This window comes from Triturus cristatus, chromosome 1_1 (assembly GCF_964204655.1).
Source record: "Triturus cristatus chromosome 1_1, aTriCri1.1, whole genome shotgun sequence".
NCBI classification, from domain to species: domain Eukaryota; kingdom Metazoa; phylum Chordata; class Amphibia; order Caudata; family Salamandridae; genus Triturus; species Triturus cristatus.
In genome coordinates, this window is record NC_140579.1 from 832511791 (window position 1) to 832525106 (window position 13316).

The 13316-nt window shown below is 46.9% G+C and overlaps 1 protein-coding gene across 1 annotated transcript in view; it reads left to right on the forward strand.

Moving 5' to 3' along the window:
• Positions 1 to 310: 310 nt before the first annotated feature.
• Positions 311 to 13316, forward strand: part of LOC146871148 (nuclear transcription factor Y subunit alpha) — a 243178-nt gene continuing 230172 nt past the window's right edge. The window contains exon 1 of the mRNA XM_085650326.1: positions 311 to 576. The gene's annotated coding sequence lies outside the window, so the exon portion shown is untranslated. The remainder of the gene's footprint in view (positions 577 to 13316) is intronic.

Below are 13316 nucleotides of genomic sequence, written 5' to 3' on the forward strand. Positions count from 1 at the left end.
TCTGTGTGTGTGCAAATGCAATAGGTCTCGAATTTGAGAGTGATTAAGCTATTGACATTGCAGTATTCTACCCTGCAGCATCATACCAGCATACTAAGCCTGAGGCAGGCATATGCCAAAATCCAGTGATCGTATGCTTACCACACCTATTGGTATTTTTATACACTGGTGGAGATTGACGTACCTGCAGCGCCCTCTGCTGGACAGCAGCAGGAACTCTATCTTGAATTCCGATACCGTCAGCAGCGAGAGCCCAACCCGCGGATAACAGCCTGGGGCCCGGACCCACATGAGCAGGCGGGAGAAGCGGGGAGCCCGGCAGGTTTTCAAGTTGTTCCTGGTAACGTCGTCAGCAAGGAGTTCCTGGCCTTTCCCCTGGAAGCATCTTGTACTTCGGAGACGGTATAGTCCAGCTGTTCCCGTCCGTTGCATCAGGCTCGCTCCCATCCTCGGCCCGGAGAGGCGCGGTCGGCGCCAGCACCATCATCCTGAACTTAGCCTAAACCGAGGCTGTCCGGAGGTTTCGTCCCGGCCGGGTGGTAATCCAGCCGGCGCTTCCTTGGGGCAACTTGTGCGGTAAGAGCTCCGTGACTGAAGCAGAGCCCCGCGAGGGCCTCCTGTGTATACATTTGTTGCTTGGGCTTTATTTTGGCGGGTAAATAGCTCCGAGGCAGGAGCGGTTTCAGTACCTGCTTGTGCGAGACATTAAGCGGACTTCAGTATCTGCTTGTGCGAGACATTACTTGTGGCACATTCTATAGCGTCAAAAAACTGTATTTTTGGTTGTTTAACGGGACGCGCCTACAGGACTTTTGCCACTTTCCTTTCGTCTGGGACTGCCGTGAGGGGAATGGCCTGCGTTGGGGGCATTTTCCACCTGCCCTGGCCTTCACTGTTGACACTGCTGCCGTGAGGTGAACGGCTTGGGATAACTACATCCCCCCAGTTCACACAGCGCCCGGCGCCTGCCGTACTCGACATCAGGCAGCGCCGGGGCGTTATTTAAGCCGCTTACCTGCTCCGTCAGTGGCCGGTTGAGGCCGGGCTGGGCCTATTCCCTTGGTTCCTGATTGGCATTTTGTGTTTATGTTGCTGGGTTGCTTGCAGTTAAGTAACAAAAAGTGGGCTCTGTTCTTTTGTTTTTGTGTTCCCTCATTGGGTTCTGTGGGTTCTGTTATGCTTATTGCAGCTTAAGTGCTATAAGCATCAAGCTACTAGTATCATGAGTAAGAGAAAAGCTGAGGCTAGGCTGGTGGGGACTCTTGATGACTATCTTACTAGGGCTGAGTCAGTAATAAATCATAAGATTCTAGCAGTAGAGAGAAGACTATCCCTAGAACCAGTCTCGGCGCTACCTCCTGCACAGCATGTGGATGAACAGGACATCCCTATGAATACCGGGACTGGTAACTGTATTCTGGAGGATAATGCATGTCTAATACCTAGGGCTGGGATTATTGACCCCTTGCCACCCGTAAGTAGCCTCCCCAGTCCCGCTATGGTAACAACTAGGGCCAAACAAAGAGCTACCGACCCTAAAACTAGAGAACCGCCCTGCAAGAAAAGGAAAGGTAGAGCCCCAAGTAAGTCAAGCGCAGCTAAGGCACCCCTTGGTATTAGAGGAGCCCATTCTTGTGGGACTCCTTCTGTCTCAGCTAATATTCCCCCCTTGCAACCTATGACCCAGTAGAGCTTCAAGCTTTTAAATACACTTTTTAAGGAACAGCTAGTCTCACTTATCCAACCTGTTTTGGACAAGCTAGATTCTGTGGTTTCAAGGCTAAATTGTATTGAAGCATCTTTGGCAAGTAAAACCCCGTCTGCAGTAACCTCACTTGAACCTAATTCGAATGTTGTGGCCAGCAACACAAGCAGAGGGGTTTCTGAAGGTCCTCTTGCTTTAAGAACCCAAGTTGTTAACTCCTCTGACCACACAGTTAATAGAGCTAATTCTAATCAGCCCATGGCCCCCCATACTATTGTTGATAGACCTTTGACCGATCACCAGCTAAGGCGTTCTACTCAAGGCCCTGCTGCCCAGGCATCAGTGGACCCTGATGTGTTAATAAATTTACACCTCCCCCCGGAAGCAACTCCCTATACAGTTATTTTAGCCAATGTTCCATTACTATCAGCAGAGACAAGGGAGCACTGGTCTAATCTCAAAAATAAAGCCCTTTACTATCTTGGGAATAAACTAGGGGCACGTAAAAGGCTGTTTAATGAATTCAAAATGGTTAGGCAGGGTAAAATGGGTTGGCCACTCTCACAAATCCTTGGTAGGGGACTGTGTGGTTTTGAGTTTTAGGACCCCTCTACTGGTTGAACAAATTTTGGAGAGGGCCTCCCAACTTGCTCCTAATCCTAACGAGATCATGATCCTGCCCCTTGGTTACTTTTATAGACCAGCAAGGGACGCGCATACTAGACAGTTTCGTGCTTCACATTTTGCTTCCCAGCAGGGTCTGCAGCCTCTTAATTCTATTCCGTTACATAACCGTTTCACTGCCTTTTCCTCCTTGGAGGATAATGACTGACTGAGGGTTGTTAGCGTCCATTCCGGGACTGAGTCAACAGAGGTCACAGAACCCTCTAGTCGGGCGCCTCCTGGCCAATCACTTCCATTGGTCCATGGAGAAGATTTAGTTTTATCTGGCCTACCCAATGTCTGCTCTACTTCCCACCCTAACGTGGCGAACCAGATAGTGCACAAAAGAAGTGATTCTTATAATGTTAACATCTCCTCCTGGAACATAGCAGGTCTAACTTCTAGACTTGCAGTTCCTGATTGGTTGGTTTTTGTCGACCAGGCAGATATCTGGTGCTTTCAGGAGACCTGGTCGTTAGTCCCCCTACTTCGTGTAGGGTATCTGAACTTTTTCAAACCGGCCATTAAGGGTCCCAGAGGTAGACCGGTGGGTGGTTTGACCACTTGGATTCGTCAATGTGAGGGCATCACAGTTGTGGAAGTCCCGATTGACAACCCTGATATTTTAGTTACCAGGATTACTTCCACAAGGGGCCTTAATATTCTTATTATAAACATCTACGTGAGAGGTCTCCCGGGTGGCAAATGTTCCCCCACAGTCCATCTTTTAGACCATTTACTCTGCACAGTGTCTAGTGATGGCCATAGGGTGGTGGCAGGTGATTTTAACACATGTTTTGAGCCTCTGGGTGATGAGGATGGGAAACTGTCTGAGGCTGAGGATTCTGTGTGGGGAATTCCTCAGTTGGAACTAAGCCCAATCAGGAAATGGACCCAAGCAGCATTATACATGAAGGGTCTTTGTCTTGAAAAGGGTCTGCGGGCTGACAACGGCAGAACGACATCAGATAGGTCCGGGACGTTGACCTTTAATAATGGCAGGAATGGTAGCAGAATAGATTATATTCTGGTTAACTGTGAGTTGTGGCCGGCTGTTATCGATATGGTGGTGTCCGACAGGATAGAAAGTGACCACAATCCCCTGACGCTGCTCCTATCAGATAGCAGTTTTAACGGCCCGCCAATTGATGATGGTTGTGTTGTGCAAGCGCATGCCATCTTATCTAATGATCAGAGAAGGGTTCGCTGGCCCAAGATTGCTTCTAATGCCTTCGTACAGGAAGCCATTAGGAATTTGGTTAATATAGCTATGGATAAATTGACTAGTTGCGAGACCGACGATGGGGTTAAGTGTAGTATACCGGATATTCACAGAGACTTATTTGCAGGTCTTAAATCTTTTTTTATCAAGAGCATCCCTGTTAATAGCAAATATAAATCCTTGGGAGATAACTCTTGGTTTGATATAAGCTGTAAAGAATCTCGTAAAGCCCTTTCACTAGCTATTAAATCCAGGATACCAGAAAGCATTAGGAGCTGTAGATCCGCTTATAAACTTGCCCAAATAAAAGCCAAGAAGAACTGGGACGAAAATCGGTGGAGGGAGTTATATGAGGCTTGTGAGGGTAGGAGTATGTGCCAATTTTGGTCCCTTCTTAAATGGGGTAAGAACCCACAGGATATGATTCCGGCAAATCATGTCGAACCTGCTCAGTGGGTTTCCTTTTTTGAAAGCCAGTTTAAGTCTGGTGAGAGTCCAGATAGAGTTTTGTGGTCTGATGCTGATATGGAAGAGTTACGGTTTGCCCCAAGTGAGGTGAAGGCAATTTTGAAATCTCTTCCAAGTGGTAAAGCCCCGGGTCCCGATTGCATTCCTGCTGATCTTTTTAAGCAGGACCTGGACCTCTGGACTCCCTATCTGACCATTCTTGCTAACGCCCTGGCTGGCGGTGAGCTGATTCCGGATACTTGGTTTGGGGCAGAGATATTGCCGATCTATAAGAAAGGTGATCGCTCTGCCCCGGCCAATTACCGCCCAATCAGCCTCATAGATGCTGCCCAAAAACTTATTGCTCGCCTTTTATTGGGCCGCATCCAGAATTGGATTTCTGAGATTAATATCTTAACCCCACTACAGGCAGGCTTTCGTTCACATGTTGGAACCATTGACCAGGCTTTTAGGTTTACCTTATTATACTGGAAGGAAGTATTTCTTGGGGGTGGCATGCTTTATGCCGCCTTTGTGGACCTTAAGTCTGCATTTGACTCTGTCCCAAGATTCAAACTCTGGGAAGTTCTTCGGGCCTTGTCCATGCCAACTGGTTTATTGAGGCTGTTGATTAGATTACATGATTCCACTTATGCCCAGGTTCGCTGGGGGAAACCAGGGGAGGTTTCGTCTAGATTTGAGGTGTCCAAGGGGGTAAGACAAGGCTGTGTCTTGGCCCCTATCCTCTTTTGCCTGTTTATTAATGGGGTAATTGACTATTTCTCAGATTTTCCGACTGATGCGCCCACATTGGCTGGTATGAAGGTTCCCCTGCTCATGTTCGCGGACGATACCCTCCTAATTTCTAAAACGCGTCAGGGGCTCCAGCTAGCACTGACCCGCTTTGAGTTGTTCTGCCGCGAACATGAGCTTGAGGTCAATGTGGGGAAGACCAAATTCATGGTCTTACGTGGTGCTAGACCGGTTAGGGCCAGGGTCGAAATGGGAGGAGCAACATTGGAACAGACTTCTACATTCACCTACCTGGGGGTCACTTTCTCTGACAACCTTAGTTGGAAGCCCCAGATTGACCACTATACCCTTAAACATATTCAATTGGGTGGAGCATTGCTTAGGGAACATAGGCTTTCGCTAACCAAACCTATGGCTCCCCTGATTAAAATCTATGGGTCCAAAATCCTTCCAGCGGTCATGTATGGTGCTGAACTTTGGGGGTTTGGTAATTTGAATTCCCTGAGAGTGGCTCAAAATACATTTCTCAGGTCTGCAATAGGATTACCACAATCTTCTCCACGCATACCCCTTCTATTTGATTCGGGTTGTCACCCTATTGAGTACATGGTGCGGTTTAGGCCACTGGCGTTTTGGCGACGCCTGTGGACCACACCTGAGCTGTCCTCTTACGCTAACGCTTTGATAGAAGTTAAAAACCTTGGGGGTTCCCACAGAATCAGTTGGTTGTTTGAAATTAAAGCTATTCTGACTGATATGGGAATGGGTGAGTTGTGGTCTAATCCCGAGTTGGCTGTTTTTCCTCAGAAAAAGATCTTTAGGGACAGATACTGGCAGTGGGTCAAAGACAAGCGTTTTGCCTCTATGACCGGAGGTCCTCTGACCATACTGTACTTGACCAACAAGGATGTCCCTTATCTTGAGGATTATTGGGATACAATCACAAAACTGCAGGACAGGAAACTCTACCATCAATTTAGACTAGGCACCCTACCACTACGTTCCTTCACTAAAAGTTGGTCTACCCCGGGTAATGATAAATGTACCCATTGTGAGGATATTAAATATTAAATCAGGCTCCCCAGCGGACCCTTGCCCCCCGCAGATATTTAAACAAGCATGGCCAGGCCTTGAGGAGGACATTTTATCGCTCCTAAATAGTTCCCTTACCTCGGGACTAGTCCCATCTACTCTCAAAGAAGCGAGACTGATCCCCCTGCTAAAAAAGGCTGGTGCCGATTCCAAGATTTTAAAGAATTACAGGCCCATATCTCAATTGCCTTTTTTAGCAAAAATACTGGAACATCATGTGCTGTCCGCCCTCTCGCACCACCTGGAGAGTAACGCACTACTCGAACCCAACCAAGCAGGGTTTAGAGCCCACAACAGCACGGAACTAGTCATGTTATCAGTACTTGATGACCTACGTCTTAAAACAGATAATAAAGATCCCTGTGCCCTGGTGCTACTCGACCTCTCCGCGGCATTCGATACGGTCAATCATGACCTTCTTTTGTCGCGGTTGGGGGAGTTTGGCATCAAGGGCACGGCCCACGCCTGGCTGACCTCGTTCCTTGGTGGACGGGTTCAGAAAGTACAACTGGATGACATGGTGTCAGAGGCTGCTAAAATCATATGCGGCGTCCCGCAGGGCTCTGCCTTGTCCCCCTTGATGTTTAACACATATCTGCAGCCCCTCATTTCATCTCTGAATCAGATGGACTGCAACATATATAATTATGCCGACGACACCCAGATCATCATTCAGATAGGCGATTCCCCTATGGCTGATCAAAAATTGAAAAATATTCTAAAATTTACAGTCAACTGGATGACGGCAAATTTTTTGAAGATCAACCCGGACAAGACGGAGGTTCTACCTATCACAACGTCATCTAGCCCTTGGTGCGACCTCCTTTGGCCATCCGAATTAGGTAACGCCCCAATACCGGCAACAGCAGTAAAAAGCCTGGGCATAATCATCGACACAAATCTCACTATGTCAGCCCAGGTCTCGGCGGTGGTGGGCACTTGTGTAGGCCTCCTGAGACAACTGCGCAAGCTAGCTCCCATCCTAAAGGCAGACACTCTCAGACGAGCAGTGTCAGCCTTAATTCTGGCCCGACTGGATTATGGTAATGCCATGTACTTCGGCATTCCGAAAAAACTCACCAAGAGACTCCAGATCGTCATGAATGACGCGGCCAGACTTATATATAATAAACCAAGAAGGACACCGGCCACCCCCCTCCTCCGGGAGCTACACTGGTTGCCAGTGAATCAACGAGCCAAGTTCAAGGGCCTATGCATTACGCAGAAAGCCTTATATGGGCAAGCCCCAAAATACATCAAAAAACGCCTTGTCCCATATGCTCCTAACAGGAACCTACGCTCAGCCAACGCCGCCCTATTGATCTGCCCTAGGATCAAACGATCCACCATCGGTGGTCGGACATTTTCCCACATAATGCCCAAAGCTTGGAACCAACTGCCTGAAAATCTGCGCAAAGAAACCAGACTCCTGCCTTTTAGGAAAGAGCTAAAAACTGTGCTCTTTCAAGAGGCATGGGGTAACATCTAGTCGGTTTTTCTTCCTGCCAGTACTCACTCGTCTGCTAAGCGCTTAGAGACCCCGGGGTGATAAGGCGCTCTACAAGTTAAAAATACAAATACAAATACAAATACAGATATGATAGAAACTGTAGATCATTTCCTCTATGTTTGCCCGGAGTATATTCGTCCAAGAAGGTTGTGGTTACGCCCTGTCTGTCGCAAACATGGAGTTAGAACAGCATCAATTGTTAGCAGAATATTGAATTCTGATACTTCAAGTTTTGTGATTATTGGTGTGGCCAAGTATTTAAGTTGGGCATGGCTCTTACGTAGTCGGAGTTTTAGTCCCTAATTATTTTGTACTTAATATTGTATAGTCTGTCATGACATAAGTTTTAAACATATCAAGTCATTGCAATTTTTGCACATTTAATAGTGAAAACTCATTTATAGGATTTTATGTATACTGGTACAACATATATCTGTATGTTTTTAACTTGTACTGATGTTTTAGTATGTCTTTTATGATGAAATATTCGCAATAAAGACTTTTTTGACTTGACTTGACTTGCTATTGACATTGTAAATAACAATGCTGTTTCTTTAAATGTTTTAAAAACAAAAACATAAACAAAAATAATGTCATGAGCAATGCCAATAGCTCTAACTTTAACAATGCCGAGACCATTGCATTGTAAATGCTTGTTTGTTATTCAGCCATGTTGGCTTTTGTTGGTGTGGTTAGATAACCTACATGATGATGCAAACTTGCACGTTCTCGCTGATTTACACAAGAGATATTCTCCAGTGTGTTTTTGACTCTTTTTTGGCCTTCACTTTAGACAAAGGCACTCTTTTCATTGAAACTCTACCTGTCCCAAGCACCACAGAAAGCCTGATGCTGTAGTATATTAACTCCTTCATTCTCTAGTAACAAAATTCGTTTTTTGTTTACAGTATTTTTTTTTAGGTCTAAACCTACAAACAGATTTGGCCTAAGTATGTACCAGGAGTACCGCTTTAGTTAGGAACTTGAGACCTAGAGTTAGATACAGTGGTCAGGAGGGGTGTTATTTTAATTTGTAATGCACACAAATCACCCCGGGAGTGGTATCTCGCCGCAATAACAGTTCAGAGGCAAGCAAAGGTAGTAGAATTAAAACAGTGTAGTCTTAAGTGTTTTCCTATAATGAAGGTGATCCAAGCATGTGGAGAGGTAAAACGTTCAAATATAAAGGGGCTAGGTATGATGTTCTATTAATTTAACTTATTGAGCGCGCGAATACCCGGAGATGTCTTGGCGCTGAAGCTAAATGTAAGCCCAAGGGGATCGTGATCTAATTCTGGAACAGCCAGGTTTTAAGATATTGCTAACCTAATATGCATTGGGAGCGTGTTCCATAATTGAGCTGTTCCGTAGCTAAGGCTTCTGCCCCCCCAACTGGAAGTGCGAAACATAGGAACCATCATGAGTCTAGCGTCAGTAGAGCAAATGTTTACAAATGTAGCTCCCATATTTTTCAAGGCTTTTTAAGCTAGACATAGTGTCTTAAACTTGACACGGCTCGCTACAGGAAGCCAATGGAGTTTTCGGATTCCCTTAGAAACGGACTCGTGTCTTGAAGCTGCTTTTTGTATCATCTGCAAAGTTTTTAGGTGTTTTTGCATATTCTGGTACAACCAATTACAGCAGTCCAGCTTTGATTGTACAAGTGCAGTCACAACAGTCCTCCTGGAATCAATGGGAATGTAAGGAAGGACCTTCTTCAGTTTTTTAATTAAATAAAAAGAACCAGAAACAATAGAGTTAGTTTGCTCTGAGTACGATAGCTTGTTATCAATGATAACCCCTAGATTATTAGCTTTTGCAACCAGAGATTGACCTGCCCCCTGATCAGGACTTTTTGACTTGTGGAACCAATAAGAGAGCCTTATCACTATATCTAAGGAGTCTGGAAGGATGATAGTAAGTTAGCTTCGAGGCTAAGCAGCTGGGACCCTTTCTTGTCAGGGCTTTGTGGGTAAGGCAACACATATTTAAACAATTCTCTTCCGGACTGTTAACCAGTGAAATGAAAACAAGAGGGGAGCAGAGGCAGCTCTGGGTGGAAGATTACAGATGGCACGAGCTGCAGTATTCTGCACAACTTGTAGTTTTGAAAGCAGCATCTCAGCCAAGGCCAGTAGGGCGTTTTCATAGTCCAATTGGCTAACAAAAAGGGCCTGAACCACCGTTTTACGTGCTGGAAGTGGGAGAAGTGGAAAGGCTCTTTTCAACAAGTGTATAGTTTGAAAACAGTTGAGCCTGTAATGGATAGAACCTGATCTTTCATAGAAGGGTTGGTTAAGCCAGATTATTGACCATATGTTTGGGCATAGGTGCTGTGCTTAGTACAGAAGGCCACCAAGCGGAGGTCCATAACTGTTGAGTCTTGCCGAACAGCATAATCTCAGTTTTACCAGTGTTCAGCTGGAGACAATTCTCCATCATCCAGGTAGCGATTGCTGTCATTTCAGCAGAAAAGTTTACTTTTGCTTTGGTCAGATCTTCATCAAAGGAGATTAAAAGTTGTGTATCGTCTGCGTAAAATATTATTTCATAGCCAAATGCTTTTGCTGTCTTGGTGAGGGATACAACATATATGTTAAACACCAAGGGGCTGAGGCAGGAGCCCCGGGGCACTACCTTGTCCAACACCAAAGTGCAAGACTCGAATGAACCGAAAGTTGTTGGCAGGGCCAAGTTGGCCTCTTTTTTTTGAATCGGCATGACCTGTGCTGCCTTCCAAGTTGCTGGAATTTTCTGGGGCATCGGGTCCGTGTGGTGCAGGGGAGCGATCAAGAGGAACTGTGGGCGATGCCCGATGTGCTGCTGGACTTACCAGTGTCGTGTGTGGGGAGCCTGCAGACTTGGTGGACATTGCGGAGATTTTGGGAGCGACGCTGGCCTGCTGCGGCTGTGAGACTTTGCTGTGGAAGCCTGACTGCTTGCCTGTGCTGCTCTGGGCTGACTGATCCTGAAGGTGGAGCGGGGGATGCGCATGGGGCGGCTTTGGAGGCCTAGCGGTGCAAGGAGCAGGCTGAGGTGATTTCAAGCATTGCTGGAGCGTCTTGGGTGCGACACAGGGGCCGGGCGGTTGCCTGTGGCGCCGACAGGGTGATTCTGGTTTGGACCTCCTGGCTCAGTCCGCAGCGGCGACACAATCATGGGCAAACACGACGCCAACCAGCCGAAATTGAATTTTGACAACAAGCGGGCCTCCCGCCATACCGACTTGGATCATGACCCTCATGCGGTGGGTCCTCATGACTCACAAACGGAGGACCACGGGGGAGATCTGAGATCCCTCATGTTAGAGATGAGATCAAGTCTTCGTACCATAGACACCAAGCTAGATAATTTAACTGAGCAGTTAGATTCAGTCAGGTCGCAGGTATCGACGCACAAGACTCGCCTGGATGCCCTGGAAAACCAACACACGGAATATCATGAATTCCAAGTTGAGACGAAGGAACAGCTACTTCACATGGATAAACTGCTGGGGGTCATCAGAGCTAAAAACGAAGACTTAGAGGCGAGGTCGCGACGCAGTAACCTTCGCATCACGGGAATTCCGGAGACGACGGCCATCTCTATAATGGAGACCTACGTAACGGAGCTGCTGCACGAACTGTTCGATCCTCACCCCTCCCCAGTCTTTGTGGTGGAGAGAGCCCACAGGTCGCTGGGACAGAGGTCTCCTGTTGGTGCCCCGCCCAGACCCATCATAGCAAATCTACTAAATTATCAGGACAGAGACCTCATCCTCCGGAAGGCAAGGGAGAAAGGCAAGGTTACACACAAAGGGAACGCCATCTCCTTCTGCCCAGATTTCACCCCGGTGGTGCAAGCGGCGCAACGTGAATTTATTCAAGCAAAGAGGATTCTCTTACAGGTGCAAATCAAATACTCACTGCTGTACCCAGCAAAGCTAAAGGTATCAGTCGATGGGACGTATCAGTCGATGGGACGTCCCACTTTTTCACGGATGCGAAATCTGCACTAAAATTTGCTTAAGACGTTGGTGGGAAACAGAAGAAGGGGCATCGCGAAGATGATGGGAGGGCGGAAGCTAACTTAAGTGACAATGACTGATATGGTTATAACATGCTCCGTTCTCTGGCCGATCGGATTGTTCAAATGGGAGACTTGTGCATTGCTGTGAGAGATACTGACAATTGTCCTGCAGCTTTCTCCACATCATTTCAGGTTATGCAGTGTATTAGTGGTTTTGTGCGAGTAGCCTCACCCGCAGTATTCCCGGCCACCTTGCGTAAACAAGGAAGTACGCCAGTATTGCTGCGCCCTCATGGGAAGGATCCCGATCTTTATGGTGTGGATTGCATGTTTTGGTTATTTTAGGGGGGGTTTGCTACAACCTGTTTGGGGGTTGGTGTGGGTGGAGGGAAGGGGGTAGGGTTTATGTTATTGTTTCATGCCAGTGGAGGTACGATATGGGCAAAACTTTATTACAGCTGTTTGAAGTATCACGCCGTGGATATATGCATGACAACTGGAATAGTAAACTTGGTCAATGTCTGTTAACACTCTAAATTGCCTCACTTGGAATGTTCGTGGGCTCAATGATGGTAGGAAATCAAGACTGGTTCATGCCTATTTATCTGGCCACAACATAGACATATGCATACTGCAAGAAACACACCTGAATGTGACACCTTCACAGAGACTCCGTCACAACCGATGGGTACATGTATTTTCTTTGGTATATTCTAACTATGCACGGGGGTGGCTGTGCTGATTAAGGAGGGACTAGACTGGAGGGAGAGGTATACACAGAGCGACCCTGAAGGCCGGTATGTTTTGGTGCAGGGACTTATATGTGGTGTGCTTGTGACAATTGTGGCTATATATGGTCCCAACATCGACTCTCTGTTTTTTTATCATAACATTTGGTCTAAGGTTAGAGCAGCTGGCTGTTCGACTGTGTTGTGGGGAGGAGACTTTAATGCTATCCTAGATGATACACTTGATAGGAAGGGAGCTGCCCGCACCTTGCACCAGGCGGCTAGCGCCGCGTTAGGGGCGATAGTGGCCGATGGGGATCTTATTGACATATGGCGCGAATGGCATCCCCAGCTGAGGGAGGGCACCTGCATTTCTGATCACCACAATTCATGGTCACGTCTGGATTACTGGTTGGTATCCAGGGATGTCGCTACTTGGTCTATGGATGTTGTGCACATGCCCAGGTCACTTTCGGACCACTCCCCGTGCGTGTTGCAGCTGGCACTCCCCGACTTACCAAAGAGGGTTTTTGCCAGGCGTCTCCCACCTCAGGCTCTCCTAGACGACGCCTTCAAAGAAGAAATTAGGTCCGATCTCATTGACTACTTTGATCTGAATACGGGTTCGGTGCATACCGAAGCCTCACTATGGGAGGCTTTTAAAGTAGTAATTAGAGGTAAATGTATTGCCAGACAGGCGGGTGTCTTAAAGGCAATAAGAGGGACACTTGCATCTATGGAGACTAATATCAAGGCGCTAGAAGACGAATTCTATGCAACAGGGGACCCAAAATTTACTGGCTTGCTTAAAGCTAAACTGTTGGACTACTCTGAGACGGCGCAGCGGGAGGTAAAGTTTCTGGGGAAATACGCAGAGGCCAGGAGGTATGGGGAGGGTGACAGACCGGGGCGCACGATGGCAGGTATGACAAAGGCACCCAGAGCCGCCACATTCATTCACGAGATACACACTGCGACAGGCGAAATGATTAGAGGTAGGGCAGAGATTTTGACCGCCTTCTCTGACTTCTATACTAATCTCTATAAGGCCACACAGGACGACAGCCCTGTGGGTACGCAATCATTTTTAGACTCAAGTTTCAAGTTTCAAAATTACTTTATTCGGCATAAAACAATACCATAAAAGTACAATATTAAAAAGGTATCTCAAACATTTTTTTTTTTAAA